At 42.3% G+C, this 14909-nt stretch overlaps 1 long non-coding RNA gene across 2 annotated transcripts; it reads left to right on the top strand.

Annotated features, from left to right (window-relative positions):
* The first annotated feature begins 2950 nt into the window (after nt 1-2950).
* LOC120570889 lies at nt 2951-6117 on the top strand. Of its 2 annotated transcripts, XR_005641159.1 has the most exons (4): nt 2951-3139; nt 3542-3630; nt 4842-4956; nt 5642-6117. It is a non-coding gene; the product is annotated as an uncharacterized LOC120570889 (long non-coding RNA). The 2 variants fall into 2 exon arrangements; XR_005641160.1 differs by lacking the exon at nt 3542-3630 and having other exon boundaries at nt 5642-6114.
* The last annotated feature ends 8792 nt before the right edge of the window (nt 6118-14909 follow it).

The following is a 14909-nucleotide window of genomic DNA, read 5'->3' as shown; positions in this document are numbered from 1 at the left end:
AGACTAACAACAGCTCTGACTACTGACCTAGTAAAGATAGAGAGGAGGAGGAGGAAATGAGAAAGGGATGATGAAAAGAAAAAAGAAGAGCGAGAGTGTGACAAATAATCACCTGAGTGCAAAAGTGAGATGTAGAAAAGAGAAAAAAAAAAAAAAAACACAGCTGGGATGAAGATAACCAAAAATGGCAATGAAAGAGACTCAATCAAATATGACAAATATGAAAAAGTAAAACATGCCTCCCTTCACGGTCTTTGGTCTTGGAAATGGTAGTGCATGAATGGACCGAGGGGGGGGGGGTGAAGGAGAGAATGTGTCATGAGAATGGTATGATAGGGGTTTCATCAAGGACAGATAAAAATTAAAATAGATAAAAAAAGACGACGAAGCCGAAGTCTTTACACTCACAAGACCACACAGAGGTTCAGGACGAGGACAGTAAACATCAGCACCAAGGCTACAACATACAATGTCGAAAAACATTAGCAGTGTGTATTCCTGCAGCGATAACCTGAGTAACTATTTGGCCTTATTGAGCAACTCTGCCCAAGTTGCTCCAACTATTTAAAGGGCAGGGTTTCTCGAACATTTTAATGCAAGAACTCCAATGTAGCAATCAGTGCTTGATAAAGTTACATGTTTCTCTTGAACACTTTTATGAGGTTTAACTAAAATCAGCAAGACTGTGGATGATGGGAGTCGACAGGGTAAAAACAATGAACAAAAAAGCAAAAGTTTGTATATTCTCCAATTATAAAAACTAATGAAGACAGTACAAACCACTAGAAATATTTTACAGGATGCAGAGAATCCATTAAAACTCCTTTAAAGAGGCTAGCTTTCTGTTTGAAAGCCATGATTTAAAAAGAGACCTTAAAGGAAGCCCTATTGTTTGATGTGAAAAGGATCCACGATTAAAAGAAAGACACTTAAAACACTAAAAACCTAATTGCAGCAATTGTGAGGGAGTGCAAGACAGCAGTGCGCCGTTTAACGTCAAAGGCTGCAGAATGAATCGGAACTGTGACTACTGTGATGTCAGGTTACAGTACAGATGTCATCTGTTGAACTGCCAAACTGTATCTCTCTGAAAGACAATCGGCTTTCTATTCATCAAGAAATCAAATCAAAAGTATGAGGAAAATATCTAATTGCAATTATTTTAATAAATGCAGTTTATAATGCGATTGCAATATGATTCGCGACTTTGGAGGGAATGATCATGTTTGTATCGTTGTTCTCATTTTCATTCAAAAATATTTAAATTTACAAAATGAAAATGATTATAGTGGGATTTCTGCGAGGATCTGTACCAAACAAAGATGTATTGTGTAGTCTGTAGGATAGGATTTGAAGTGTGCAGCCCTAATCAAAAGCCACGCTGCCTACTACTCCATGATGCCAGAGCCACGCTGAATCACGCAAGAACCACAGTGAACCCCTCCCTGTAGCAGCAGCATCATTGGTACAGGCCTGAAACGGCAGAGATGTGAGGGAATGGAGCAGTCCACTGTGACAGGGGGGAGTCCTGGTTCATCGCCATGGCGTTTGTGTAGTAAAGTGGATGAATGGGATTAGGGCTCAGTCCCCACTGGGGGGCTGTCTGTGTGACGTTCTGCCAGGATGGACCAGATTGCCCTCCCAACCTGATTTGAATGGCAAATCCTCACACCACCTCACGGCAACGAGCAGACGCCCAGACACACATATTGACATACGAGGATTATGGAGTGTGGATTGTTAGCAATACGCTGGGAAAAGGTATCAAAGAGGAGTGGACAGAGAAATGTGATTCTATGGTAATTAGGGCTGCAACTAATGGCTAATTCCATTACCGATTTCTTCAACTGTATTCAATCTAATAGAAATTTCTGTAAAGAATAGTAAATAGTAAATGAATAGGAATGCCTAAAACACTTAGGGCCCTATCTTGCACCTGCGGCACGGCGCAAAGCCCGATGCAAGTGTCTTTGCTATTTTAAGACCGTCCAGCGCCCACGTCGTTTAAATAGCAAATGCACCTGCGCCTATCTTTGCGCCCATGGGCGTGCTGCTCTAAAGGGAGGTGTGTTCAGGTGAATTCTTGGCGTGTTGCCATCTTGAGGCAGCTGGAAGCGATCACGCCATTGACCATCAAAAACTTGGTCTAAAGTCAATTTCATTGTTATTTTAACAGCGCATTAGTAAAATGTGCCTAGGCTTATGCACAGCGCGCACACACTATGCTTGTTACACACACACACACACACACAGGGAAGCGCAGCAGCACACAAACATGCAAAAGATTACAAATAAAAATATTACGGTGCAAATCCGCCATCATAACAGCAATGCGCCAAGGTACAAACGCGCCTGGCTTTTTAAGGGAATGGGAGATGACACTCTGATTGGTTTATTGCATGTTACGCCCAAAACACACCTCTGAATTAATGAAGACACACACTTTTGACCCTTTTTACCGCCGTCAAACTAGCAAAAGTGGATTTGGACCCGCCCTAACAAACCTGCGCCATGCGCTTCACGCCGTGCGCTTAGGCCGTTAAAATAGGGCCCTTAGCAGTTATGAAAGGGAGAAAAGCAGCAAATCCTCACATTTAAAAAACAGGAATCAGTGTCTGAATTCATGACAAAGTCAACCAAAAAGTGAGTGTTTGAGTAATTTTTAGAGGCCTAAAAAGGAAATATTATCCAGTTAATCACAAGAAGAAGAAAAAAGTAAAGATTAAAAGAAGGTCTGAGGTCTGTTTTTTTCTTCTTTCCTGCCCTATTTATTGTCTCACAACTCCTTCAAGGTTGGGAAAGACAGGAGTAATCTACAAATCAAATCGCTTGTGCGTGTGCGTGTGTGTGTGTGTGTGTGTGTGCGTGTGTGCGTGTGTGTGTACCTGCTAGAGTAAGTGGCCCAGCTCCAGTGTGTGACCTAGTGTCCCACAGTGAATGTGCAGTCAGCTGAGAGTCACAGGCTGAAAGAATTGGAGCAGATTAAAAGTCACCCTGCCTCTCTCGCAGTCACAAGCCGGGGTCGACACTCACAGCCACTCAGCACATCCTTTCATCTGACGGGATCTAAGAGCAATACACCCGTCCAATTGGACTGGACTGACGCACAGTTATTAGGGGGCCTGGACAAAAAAATATGGTATGGTATAATATAGTATAGTATAGTGATACTTAATGATCTCATTGGATACTTCAATGGTTCATAACTTCTTTTTCTTCTCTAAAAAAAAAATAAAGATACTGACTTAGAGGAATTATATTGGTGAAGAAATCTTGAATTGAAAATACAAATCTGATCCTGGTTCACATGTTAAAATAAATGTATACATGCACTGCTAAGACAACCTATGTCATATAGAGTGTTTTAAATAAACGTCATAGTATCATGAGTATTTGAAAACAAACTAATTTGCTGCTGAGCTGTAGGAGCAAAAAATGTCTCCTGCAGCAATTCCTTTTTCTCCTCGTCTGTTTCTCCTTTGCTAAAAGTAACATTTGTTCAAACATTTTTATTTTTTTTTTTCATGTTTCAACAACTCAGCATGACTCAAAAAACAGTCAAAACTCCAACTTTAGCTGCCCTGGGCGTCAACAGACACTACCACCAGTGACGCCTTTCTCCTGATTCTGGTAAAAGATATGTGGACCAAAACGATTTAGGGAAGAAAAAAAAAAAAAGAGAAGAAAAACCAAATATTATATAATCTTGTTTATTCTGCCTTTCTTCAATTGAGCTTTAAAATGTGCTTTTGTGCATCATCTTATTTGGTTATATTCTTATTGTCTGTTTGTCGGTTAGTTCTTCTATCAGGCCTTTAGGGTTTGTAGTTCACCTGTGTCTAGTCATTTTTTAAATGTCTCTGCATGTCCCTGATCAATCTGATAAGATTTGAAGCATCAGGTTTCCAGACATGTGGAATACCTTACATGCAAATATACAGATAAAGGCGGTCTACTATAGCATCCCACCCCTCAGCCTTCAATCTCACTGAGGTAGAGACTGACTGAACAACATCTATCTGAATGACAGGATGATGGAGAGACATGGGGAGGGTTATAGATTTACCTTCTTCAACCGGCAACAGCTTCCTGCCTTCATTAGAAAATGAACAGCGAGAGTATAAAGGGGAGCAAGTGAAGGGGTGAAAGAGTAGAAGATTAAGGATGTAATACAGCTCTTCTCTCCAGGATAGTGGTTACGAACAAGTAGAAACAGGGAGCGATAAGAAAACTAGAGAAAGAAAAGGGAGGTGGAAGAGAAATGAAGGCGAGTCAAAAGGAGCTAGATCAACCCTGAAAGACAGAATTGGCATCAGCGGCTCAGCCTCGCCGCACAGAGCAGGCCAATGAGACAGAAAAAAAGCACGAGGTAATCTGAGAATTAGAACCAAAAGAATATTTGAACACTTCTCAAAAGGCCAACCATTAATTGTCCTTGTGGAGGCGCGAGGGAAAAAGAAAAGATTACACGGGGTAGCTATAGCCTTCAGACAGATGATGCCCTATAGGGGACTAGTGTGTGTGTGTTCCGCCCCAGTCCAGCAGTGTACAATCGATTGCACACTGCAGACTAACCACTGGTCCCCTATATTGCTTTTGGAGCACCGTCCATGATTAATTTATTAACCGTCTCTCCCTGTCATCGTCTTACTTTATCTTGAATGCTCTACTGCATCTCACACACACACACACACTAAATTTGAGAACACTGTTGATGGGGGAAAATAAAATGCATCCACCCTTACGTTTTTAAGTCGTTTTTGTAAAGATCCCCATCCACATTGAGACACGCCAATAATATGAATACAGCTAGATCTTCTTTTTTTTTTTGCCTCTTTCAGCAGTCAAACAACAAAACAGCTTCACAGCAAACATCTGGTAAGAAGTGGGACAGACACAGCCCAGTTCCTCTGCTGAGTCGCATCTGGTTAAACTGATGTTCATACAGCTAATCTCGTGAGTTAGTTGTTCTTATTTCCATTTTTCATTTCTGCAGTCACAAAACTGAACAAACTACCTGTGAACCAGATAAACTGCAATTCCTGCTGCACTGACATGCCCAATCAAATTCCTGGTTTATGATCATATCCTTGCCTGACAGAATAAACATTAATACAGGTTAATGGCAACAGCTGTGCTGCGTAAGTGGCTCTATTGACATTTCACAGAATGGGTTAGCGGCAACAGAAAGTTGTTTCATAACTTTACAACTACACAGCCTCGAGCCACATCCGATCAGGCTCATGTCATTGTTTTTACCCTTCCATCTGAAAAAGCAGGGCCGGCATTTTCATTCTAGACAGCTATTTATTTATTTATTTATTTATTTATTTTCTGAATGCCAGATAGTGTGATCTGAACGGAAAGATAAAGATGTATTTTCAAATTTAGCCTTAGTCTGAGATTGGATGTGACTGTGTGTCACAAAGGTCAACGCAACAGCAGTGTGTTCTTCCCTCGGTTTCCTTGCAGAGCCTTATTATCGAGTCATGGCGCAGCTCCAAGGATCACACGTACACGTACACGATATCATGCATGGCAACATCTACTGATATTCTTGACCTATTTTTTTTCCCCTTCAAATGAATGCAGACACTGACACACAAACACACAGCCTGAGATTGCTCCCCCTCTTTTCCAGTGATTACATTCACCATCCAGAATGCACAAACGGAGATGGAACAAACGTCCCTCTGCGGCATCAGTGCAAACTCCGGGAGCGCCGACGACCGCCACGCAACACTGGAGAAAAGTTTTTAAAGATGTGGGTCGGACCACACAGCCCTCACTGTTACAGGCTGTCATGAACACTGGCCCTGTGTGCTGCTGACAGAAGAGAGGGCCCCTGTTACCACACACACAAACACACCAATATGCACCAACACACACATTTATACGTTGGGGCAAATATTTCACACTCGCTGGCTGCAGCCTGCACGACCATTCAACTGAATTTTCTCCCATGACACACGCACGCACGCACTCACACAACGAAGCTCATTGATCGTTTTACTAAAAATCAGCTGGGTGCTGGTTATGTAAGAGCCCTGAGGGTTACAGAGAGGAGCGAACAGTAAGAGGGTCGAGAAAAGGGGGCGAAAGAGGGGGGGGGGGAACAGGGAAGAAAGGGGAGGAGAGACTGCATGTAAAGATAAAATGTGGAGAACGCAAGAGGTACCTAATTTTGACACTGCAGTATTTTTCTTTTTAGCCGATATACATACAGCAGCTGGGCGTCACTGTAACGGAGTTCTCTTTTTGTTTACATTCTGTGGTGTCGTTTATTTTACTTGCACTGTACTCACTGTAAATATGTCTGATACTATTAAAATTAAAACAATCAAACAATCTTTCTTTCCGTTAGTAATTTTGTGTCTTTATCTCAATAACTCAAGACGTTTCCAATATTTCTGATCTCCATTTGTAATGCATTAATAACAAGCATTTTGTCCCAGCAGGGAGGAGAGGAGGAGCCCAGAGCTCTGGGAGCGTTAGATTCCCCCCCCGCCCCATCTTTACCTCTCCTACTACGGACAGCAGTGCAAGCTTTCAAGCTCGGTCAGCATTTCGTTTTCCCTGCCGCAGCTCTGACAGCGTTTGGTTTTCCCTGCCAACACAGTCAGGTGCGGCTGGAGAATGTGACCAAACAGGAAGCAACCGGGGAAAGACGGGAAATCAGGGAGGGGAGGAGGGAAGAGGCAGGGAAAGAGCGAAGGAAAGAGAAGAACAAGAAGAACAAGAAGAAGAGGGGGAGAAAGAATTAAGAGATAATGACATTAGCAAGTGAGAGTGCGTGGGAAAATGCAGACGAAAGGAAGAAAGTAGGAAGAATCGATAGTGAGAAGAAAAGCGAAGACAGGACGAAGACAGAGAAAAGCAAAGGAAACAGCTATAACTCGCAGAAAGGAGCAACAATGAGATCAATAATATTGGTTTATATATATATTGCTAACTGTAACATGTCACATATTTGTTTTCCAAATCATAATAAAAGTCATTATAAAGCTTTGTTTCCTGAAGTGACAACAACAACTGTACAGTAGATGAAAATGAAAAACACTGACAGGTTTGACCAGGGTGTGAGCTGAGAGAGAAGGAGAAAGATTGTACTGGATGATTGAAGAGGAGGAGGAGGAGGAGGAGGAGGAGGAGGAGGAGGAGGTAGTGTTCTTGCGGGCAGAGATCCACCGTGAGAGGAGAGCAGGAGCGAGGGAGTTGGAGGGGAAAAACTAGGCCACGTGGAAAAATCCAGCTGTAATGATCCAACTCCGAGACTGGCCGATAGCATGTCTGCCTCTCTTCACTCTGTGGTTACATCTATATCTTCTCTCCGATATTCAGTTAAGTTGTTTTGTCTTCTAGTCTGCATTCTGTCTCTTTCTACTTCCCGTCCCCTCCTCTCCATCCCTACATGTTTAGCTCCTTCTCCATCTCTTCACCCTATTCTTTCCTCCAGTGTCGGAGAGCAGTGGTTGAATAACCAATTGCAAAAGAGAAGAACACGTTATCTAATCTCGAACATTTCAAGGTCTAATTTTACCTCTAATGGGGTCACATTAGTCCAGAAGTGTACCTCAGACAGAGGTACAAAGACAGGACACATGACAGAAAGGCTGATGTTAAAGCTGGCATATTCAAAGCAGCAACAGATACACTTGATTATGGATTCATGAGGTGGTTGGAAAAGTACAGGCGCCCTTTGTTTTGTCCACAGTGTGTGCCGAATCGGCGAGGCAGGTACAAACACACAAACACAGATCTGGAGAGACGGGAAGTGCTGGCCTGCACCGGCCTGACACTTCCTGTATTCCCATGAAAATGCTCAACGTCAGCAGACACTCAACTCCTAGCCCTTCCTGATGCTCTGTGCACTTCCTGTCTGTCTTTGTAGTTCACGGACCTCGGAGTCTTTTCGGGGTCAGCAATAATTGACCTTGACTTTCAGTAAAACCATATTCTGATCATATCTTTGTATAGTTTTCCAACGTTCCGTTTGTACAAATTCATGATTTCAAGCAAAATGCTGAGTTATTAAAACTTTGTTTTCCATGTTTGAAGAGCTTTTTTTTGTCTTGGTGAAGAAGTGGTCACTGCATTGAATATCAGTTTGTTTATTTTATAATGTGAGTTGCCATATCGGAAACATATTCTTAATATCATTACATTGATCTCAGCCATATTGCCCAGAGGGCTCCAGATTAATCATTTTAATAAAGTTGTTCAATACAGCAATGGGATGCAAATGCCAGTATTAAAGCTGAAACAATTACATTAGGGCTGAAATGAGTCCTCGAGAAACCTGAATAATTTGATTACTAAAAAGTCCTTGATGCAAAATTCTTCGTTTAAACAATGTACCTGAGTGTCCGCACGGATGATTACTACTGTCGCGCGACGGGCAGACTCTGCTGTGGAGACTGACGCCGCAGATTACAAGCTGAAGGAAGAGAGCGAAAATAGTGAGGGGTTAAGAGAAGAGACAGGCGGAGAAAATGACGGAAGGTGTGGGGAAGATTTTAAGCTGCAAAAAAAAAAAAAGGAAACTCTGGACAGTGTGCCACAGAGCGGACAAGTTACACAAGGTAACATTAACATCTGCATGCAGTCCCCCGTCCAGCGTTTTACACAACTACAGCACGCTACTCTGGAAATTGCTAATTTTTTTTTTAGAAAACACGAGGAAACGAAAAGCTGTCGGTAAGCATAGCTGCTGGTGGAGAAACAAACTAAATTAAACCTCTCTTTTATATATTTACTATTGCTATTTACTATAAAGCAACAGCATTTCTTATCCGATTAATCAACGGAATAATCGGTAGAATACTCGATTACTAAAATAATCGATAGCTGCAGCCCTAAATCACAGGATTATCAAAAAGTCAATTGACAGAAAATGTATCGGCAATTATTATGATGACAGATTAATCATTCGAGTACCAGCCTCGTAAATAAGCGTATTTTCTGCTTTCTTCTGTTTATTTTCTCATTGTAAATTGAATATCATTGGGTCTTAGACTATTGGTCAGACAAAATAAACAATTTCAATATGTCACTAAGGATTATGGGGTATTGTATGGGCATTTTTCACAAGTTTGTGAGTTTTATAGACAAAATGATTAACAGAGGAACTTTATTGTTCCTAGCTGCAGTTTTATCTGTAATGAAGGAAACAGCCCTTTGCAGCCCTGTCCAGCATACTCACTGAAACTGGAGGTCTGGCCCTCAACACCAGGAGGGGGTATAGTTGTAGTATAGTATAGGTGACAGTGAGGGAGGTGAAGCCAAATCCTAAGCTTTTTTGGTTGCGAATCTTAAGTTATATCACTTGAGAGAATGCCCCATTGGATTTTATTTGAAGAGTATGATCATCGTGAGAGCCAAACTGTGTCGGTCAGCATCTGTGTACAAATGTCTGTGTGAGCGTGCGTCACTTTGTAACACATGATCGCCTAGCTGCTAGCGTGGCACGCCCTCATACTCTGCTTCTTAATGGCTAGCAGTCCTTACCTAGCTACTGCGCATGTGTGACTCCCAACAAAGATGGAACAGAAGTGAGATGCCTCACTCTGTAGCTAAAACTGAGAGATCAACACACAGGGTGAAAAGAGGAGCTGCAGCAATGTGCAGTACAACAAAAATATGGTGTTTTTTGAAAATGAAACCATGTAAACCTATTCTGGTACAACATTTAAATACAATTGTGAACCTGAAAATGAGCATAATATGAGCACTTTAAAAGAGTGAGTGTGACTTACAAACAGCACAGTAAAACATTAATCCTAATGGGCGAGAGAAAGCCACAAAGAACGTGTCTTTTGCGTCGCAGCAACATACCAGTTTAGAAGGTCAACACACTCGTATGCAAACACACACTGACAGGGCAGCAGGAGGACTGCAGACTGATGAGTTAAAGGTGTTAAGCAAGTATATAGAAAGAACATCGTGATGCCATCCTCAGCCAAAGGTCTGACTGCAACAATTTTGACAGACACAGACACACACACACACACACACACAGACACAGACACACACACACACACAGACACACACACACAGACACAGACACACACACACACACACAGATTGTTTAGCAAAACTGAATTTAAACTGAATAGATTTAATCCATACTAAATGAATGTACTCTGACAAGTTAACACTGTATGTAAATGCTTACTTAAATTTGTCTCTGGAATACACACCCATCCACATAGTACAGATACATTTTCTAGTGTCTATATTTGTAAAGGGCAAAAGTTATAGATGCTGGTTTCCTGACCATCTTGTTCTTCTAAATGTCCAATTGTTCTGTTTCCTCCCATGTTTCCTGACTTATATTTGGCTCTGAGAGGATTTTCATGGACTGTTGTGTACCTGTCATGTTTGGCGCACTTTTAAGCTTCTCTTAATCCTATGTAAATGTTATTATACTCATCCAATTAGGATTACTAAATAAAAAAACATGTTGCATGCTACAAAATAATGATGGAGCTCTTTGAGTAAATATAATGTGTGAATGTTGCTGTCAATTTGCCCTGAATCATCGGGTTTTCCACTGATTCAGGCTGTGTGTGTTTTCAGAGTCAGGTCCCAGTGTTTTTCCATATATGATCCTGTCGCTACTGCTTTAGATATCCTGTCATTGTTGCACAGCAGTTACACACAAGCGCAAACACCATACCACCCTTGTGAATTATTTAAGCTGGATCAAATGTCCCCACTCCAGTTTCAGTCAAGTGATGCCGCAAGCAGGACGCCAAGTTCACATTTCTGTCTATTCTTCCTGACAACTGTTACAAGAGACTCACATACAGCTGAAATAGTAGTGAAAACTCACACACATATACATACATGATAGTCAGGAATTCTTGGGATCAAGTTCAATGCAGAATATGAAAGTAAATCACTGCAATCCAAACTACAGGGGGAGGGAGGGAAAGAAACAGGAAAAACAATGTGTAACAAAATGAATGAATGACGGGACGAACTTGATATTATCCAAGACAGGAGGTGTACTATTGTCGCTAGCATTCTTCAAAGAGAAAAAAACATCATTATGGCATACTGCAGCACAAGTCCTATTGTACTGGAGTGACTCCAGAGGACACAGAACAGGCCCTATAGGGTTACAACCTCATTATAGCACTGGTGAAGGAGAGGAGATGTGAGGGTGATGTTGACAGGACACAGAGGTAAAAACCTGCAGCCCTACAGGCCAGAAAACACATTAATCTAAGGATATCCAAATGTAACAGAGAGGGCTTGGGCTAGGTCGTGTCACTCACACATTTCACTACTTTGCCTGTGGGACAACCGTAGTAGATCCACACTTTATCAACTCTATATAAAACAAAAATAAAAAAATGGACCTCTTTTTGTAACAAATCTCTTCCCAATATCACTTATTCCTCCAGCTGAATAACATAGGTAGAATTGACATGTTGAGATTTCTAAAAAGGCCAAAAGGCCCAAGAGGCTCATGTCCAGTACTTATATCAATCAATGTGCTTATGTTCCCTTCCTTTAATCACATCTCTCATGGGAAACACCACCTCTAATGCCTTATTTATTTATTTATCAAAGTAATTCTGCTCACAGATAAAATTGAACTGTGAAGGCAATCGACAAATGGTACTTTAATGGACAGCAATCGTTCGCTACAGGCCTGAGAAATGGACTGCAGTTCTGACTGCGTGCTGAAGTAAACCCTGCAGTCTGAATTTACAGTGCTCTGGAGTGTGTGAGAGAGAAAGAGAGAGCAAGAGAGATTTAATGGAAGTACTACTGCCTCCTGAGAAACTTTAACACCTGTATTACCTTTACCATTTAGAGTCTTTTTAACATTAAACTAGCTATTAATGTCAGACACATTAATACTAATCCCTGTGTGCTAATTAAATACGGACCTGGGTCTAACAGCATATGTTTTTAACCGGCTTGAGTTATGAGTGGGATTTGTTACAAAAGAACAATAAAGTAAAAAAAAATGTCGTCAAGGGAAAGTTTTGCTAACTTAATTTAACACAGTTTTCTGTTATTTATTCCTTAACTATGCTCCAAGTGGACTGACTGCTGCGGTAAAAAGCAACTGTTTGGGCCAAAAAGATTTTAGTGATGTGTTATTCAGGAGATGCACAGAAGACGTTGGCAGATTTTGGCCTAGATATATTTCAGATATGGCCACGTGTTTTCACTTTCCTGAATAGAAAGCTTATGTCAGGGCCTGCAAAGCACAAGAGCCAGGCAAAGCGTTGGCATAGCAAAGATGCAACAAACTGTCACTGTTACCATCTCCCAAAGGGCTTCTTCCTCTGTGGTTAGACATGTTTGTTACACAGATGCTTTATGTAGGAGGAATAAACAACTGCTGATGGCATGAACATCCTGATCCCATGTTGTCTTTCTCTCCACTCGTCTCCCACACACAGTCCCACACCCCAAGGAGTTCAGTTTCATTATAATAATCAATAATTTAAACCACCTCCTTTTCATCAGCAGCAGCATCACAGATGAGACCAGTCTATTGGCTGTCCGCACCCCCATACTCTCCCTTACACACACACACACACACACAGTCAATTTCAGTAGAGGCATTCATTTTTAAAGCGCCCCTGTCACTGGGATAATAAAACTGCAAAAAAGTCTCAATGCTGGTGGTAACGCCACTGCTGCAGGGGGTACCAATAAGAGAGACACACAGAAAGAGAAGCCTAGCACCACTTAGTTTGAGAGGGTTTTTTCTCATCTTAATGTAATCTCATCTTAAAATCTAAAAAACAAAACAAAAAACATCAAAGACTAACAACCTTTCCAATGACTTGCAGAGCAGCAGCTTTGATATTTACAGGACAGATAGCAAACACAAGGCGGAATGTGAGGCCATGTGGGGAAAATTCCCTGACGCTGGTGGGCAGGTGGGGGGACTTCATAAAACTGCTTCCTCTGGTGTACCAAAAGCACACAAGTGATTACAAGGGAGTCAGGGCATGCAATGTGCCCCTACCCTGTGCAATACAGATGGAGGACAACAATGTGGTAGAGCTAGAGCTTTGTTTATCCTAAATATCAGCAACGAAACAATCCAGATTACGAAACTGGCTGTCTGCCCGAAAATCAATTTACACTTCCCAGGCACACTTTGTGCCTCATGTTTGAAGTCTTTTCAACCCATTTCTTTCATCCTCTGACAGAAAAACACAAACATTCCTATAATATTCCCAGAGGGACCTATGAATGGTCAACAGAAAGTCGGCTCATCCTGTGACTTTAGTAAATTATTTGTTTTTGGCTTAGCTATGAGAAACTTCCCTTTGATATTTGCATGCTCTAAGAAATAATATGATTATGTACACTATACAGTATGCTACTTCTCCCCTTTACCTTTATATCTCTCCAGCACATCCTCGTACGCCTGGGCGAATTCCTTCTCCTGCGAATGGTTTGTCGGCAGCAGACCCGGTATGAAACCGGCCATGGTGGCTCTGCAAGCCGGCTTGGGAGTAGAGAGGGGTCGGCCTGCAGACTACCGCAGTGACCCGGTCCGCTGCTGCGCGTCAAGCCCCCAGCTCTGGCTCCTTCCTCTCCTCGGCGTCCAATTCAACACCCCCTTGTATGAAACTAGTTAATTTGATGCATTGACGCACACTAAAAGCCCAGTAGCTCACTTTCTAGCAGGGTTAGATAATCCTTAGGGATACTAAGAGAATAAAAAAAGGTCAACAAAAGCCTGAACTGAGCGCGTTTTATATGAAAATGTAGCTAGGACATTTAAGATGCGAGTATCTACTTGAATTAAGGTTACATAAACGCTATCTATCCATTACCGCGGTGTGTGTGTGTGTACGTATGTGTGCGGGAACACACAGTCGCATTACTCGGTGTGTGTCTCCGACCAGTCCCTCCTTGAATATCGACCTCCAGCCGGCGACTGCTGCTTTTTGTGCCTCCTGTATGTGTATGAGGGTGGGAATAGATCCTACACACCCAGATGAGTGTCAGTAGAGAGGGTGGGGGGGGGGGCAGTGTGTGTTTCCGTCCTCAAATCGGCGGAGCTCCAGGCGAAACAGTATCCGGACTCCTCGGGCTTCCTATCCAAGGCTGTGTCGGCGTCCTGTGGATCCGAGGCGAGCCGCCCGAGCTCCCAGCATGCTTCCCAGCCGTAATGGCTGCTTCTATCAGAGGCTTTGCGGTCTCTGCCTCCGTGTGAATGTGTATGTGTTCGTTTCTCTCTATCTCTCTCTCTCTCTCCCTCTTCTGCTTCAGGTTTCTCGGCTCTTCCTGCAGTGGCTGTCTTCCATCCCTCTCTACCGGCCACGCCAGGAACCTCCGCCACAGGAATTTCAAAAGCCGGTAGGGTAGAACTACTAGCTAGCTAGCTTATGGCTGCCGGTGGAAAAAATGGAGCTGCAGCGCCCCCAGATGGTGGGCACGGCTCGGTGACAGACACCACTAAACCCTTGGGCAAAGGCACAAAAAAAAAGTAGTAGGGGCCTATTACTGTGTCAGATATTGAACAAATTTACTACACCCATAACGTATTGTTAGGCTACTTAGGCTACATTATCATGGACTATAACCAATTTGTAACCAAATGAGGAAAACTTTAAATTAGCGTGTGTGAGCTATAGAGTTGATGAACGATGGAGAATACAATATGGCGGCTCTAACGGAGATAAACAATTTTTAAATTGGTGGCCGTGATAATATTACTGCACTTTGTTCATTACATCACTACAGGTGATACATTACACATCCCTAATAAATTAGGAGAGAAACATATTGTGTAGTAGGCATTTACTTGGCATACTGTTGGGTCCACTTGTCCCCTCAAAGGTAGGGACCACTTGTATCCTATGATGAAGTAGCCTATCGGTACCCCCATTACAATTGGTTTTGGAATTAACTTTGCAATG

Source organism: Perca fluviatilis, chromosome 13 (genome assembly GCF_010015445.1).
Source record: "Perca fluviatilis chromosome 13, GENO_Pfluv_1.0, whole genome shotgun sequence".
Classification (NCBI taxonomy): Eukaryota; Metazoa; Chordata; class Actinopteri; order Perciformes; family Percidae; genus Perca; species Perca fluviatilis.
This window is presented reverse-complemented; position numbering and strand designations above follow the sequence as displayed.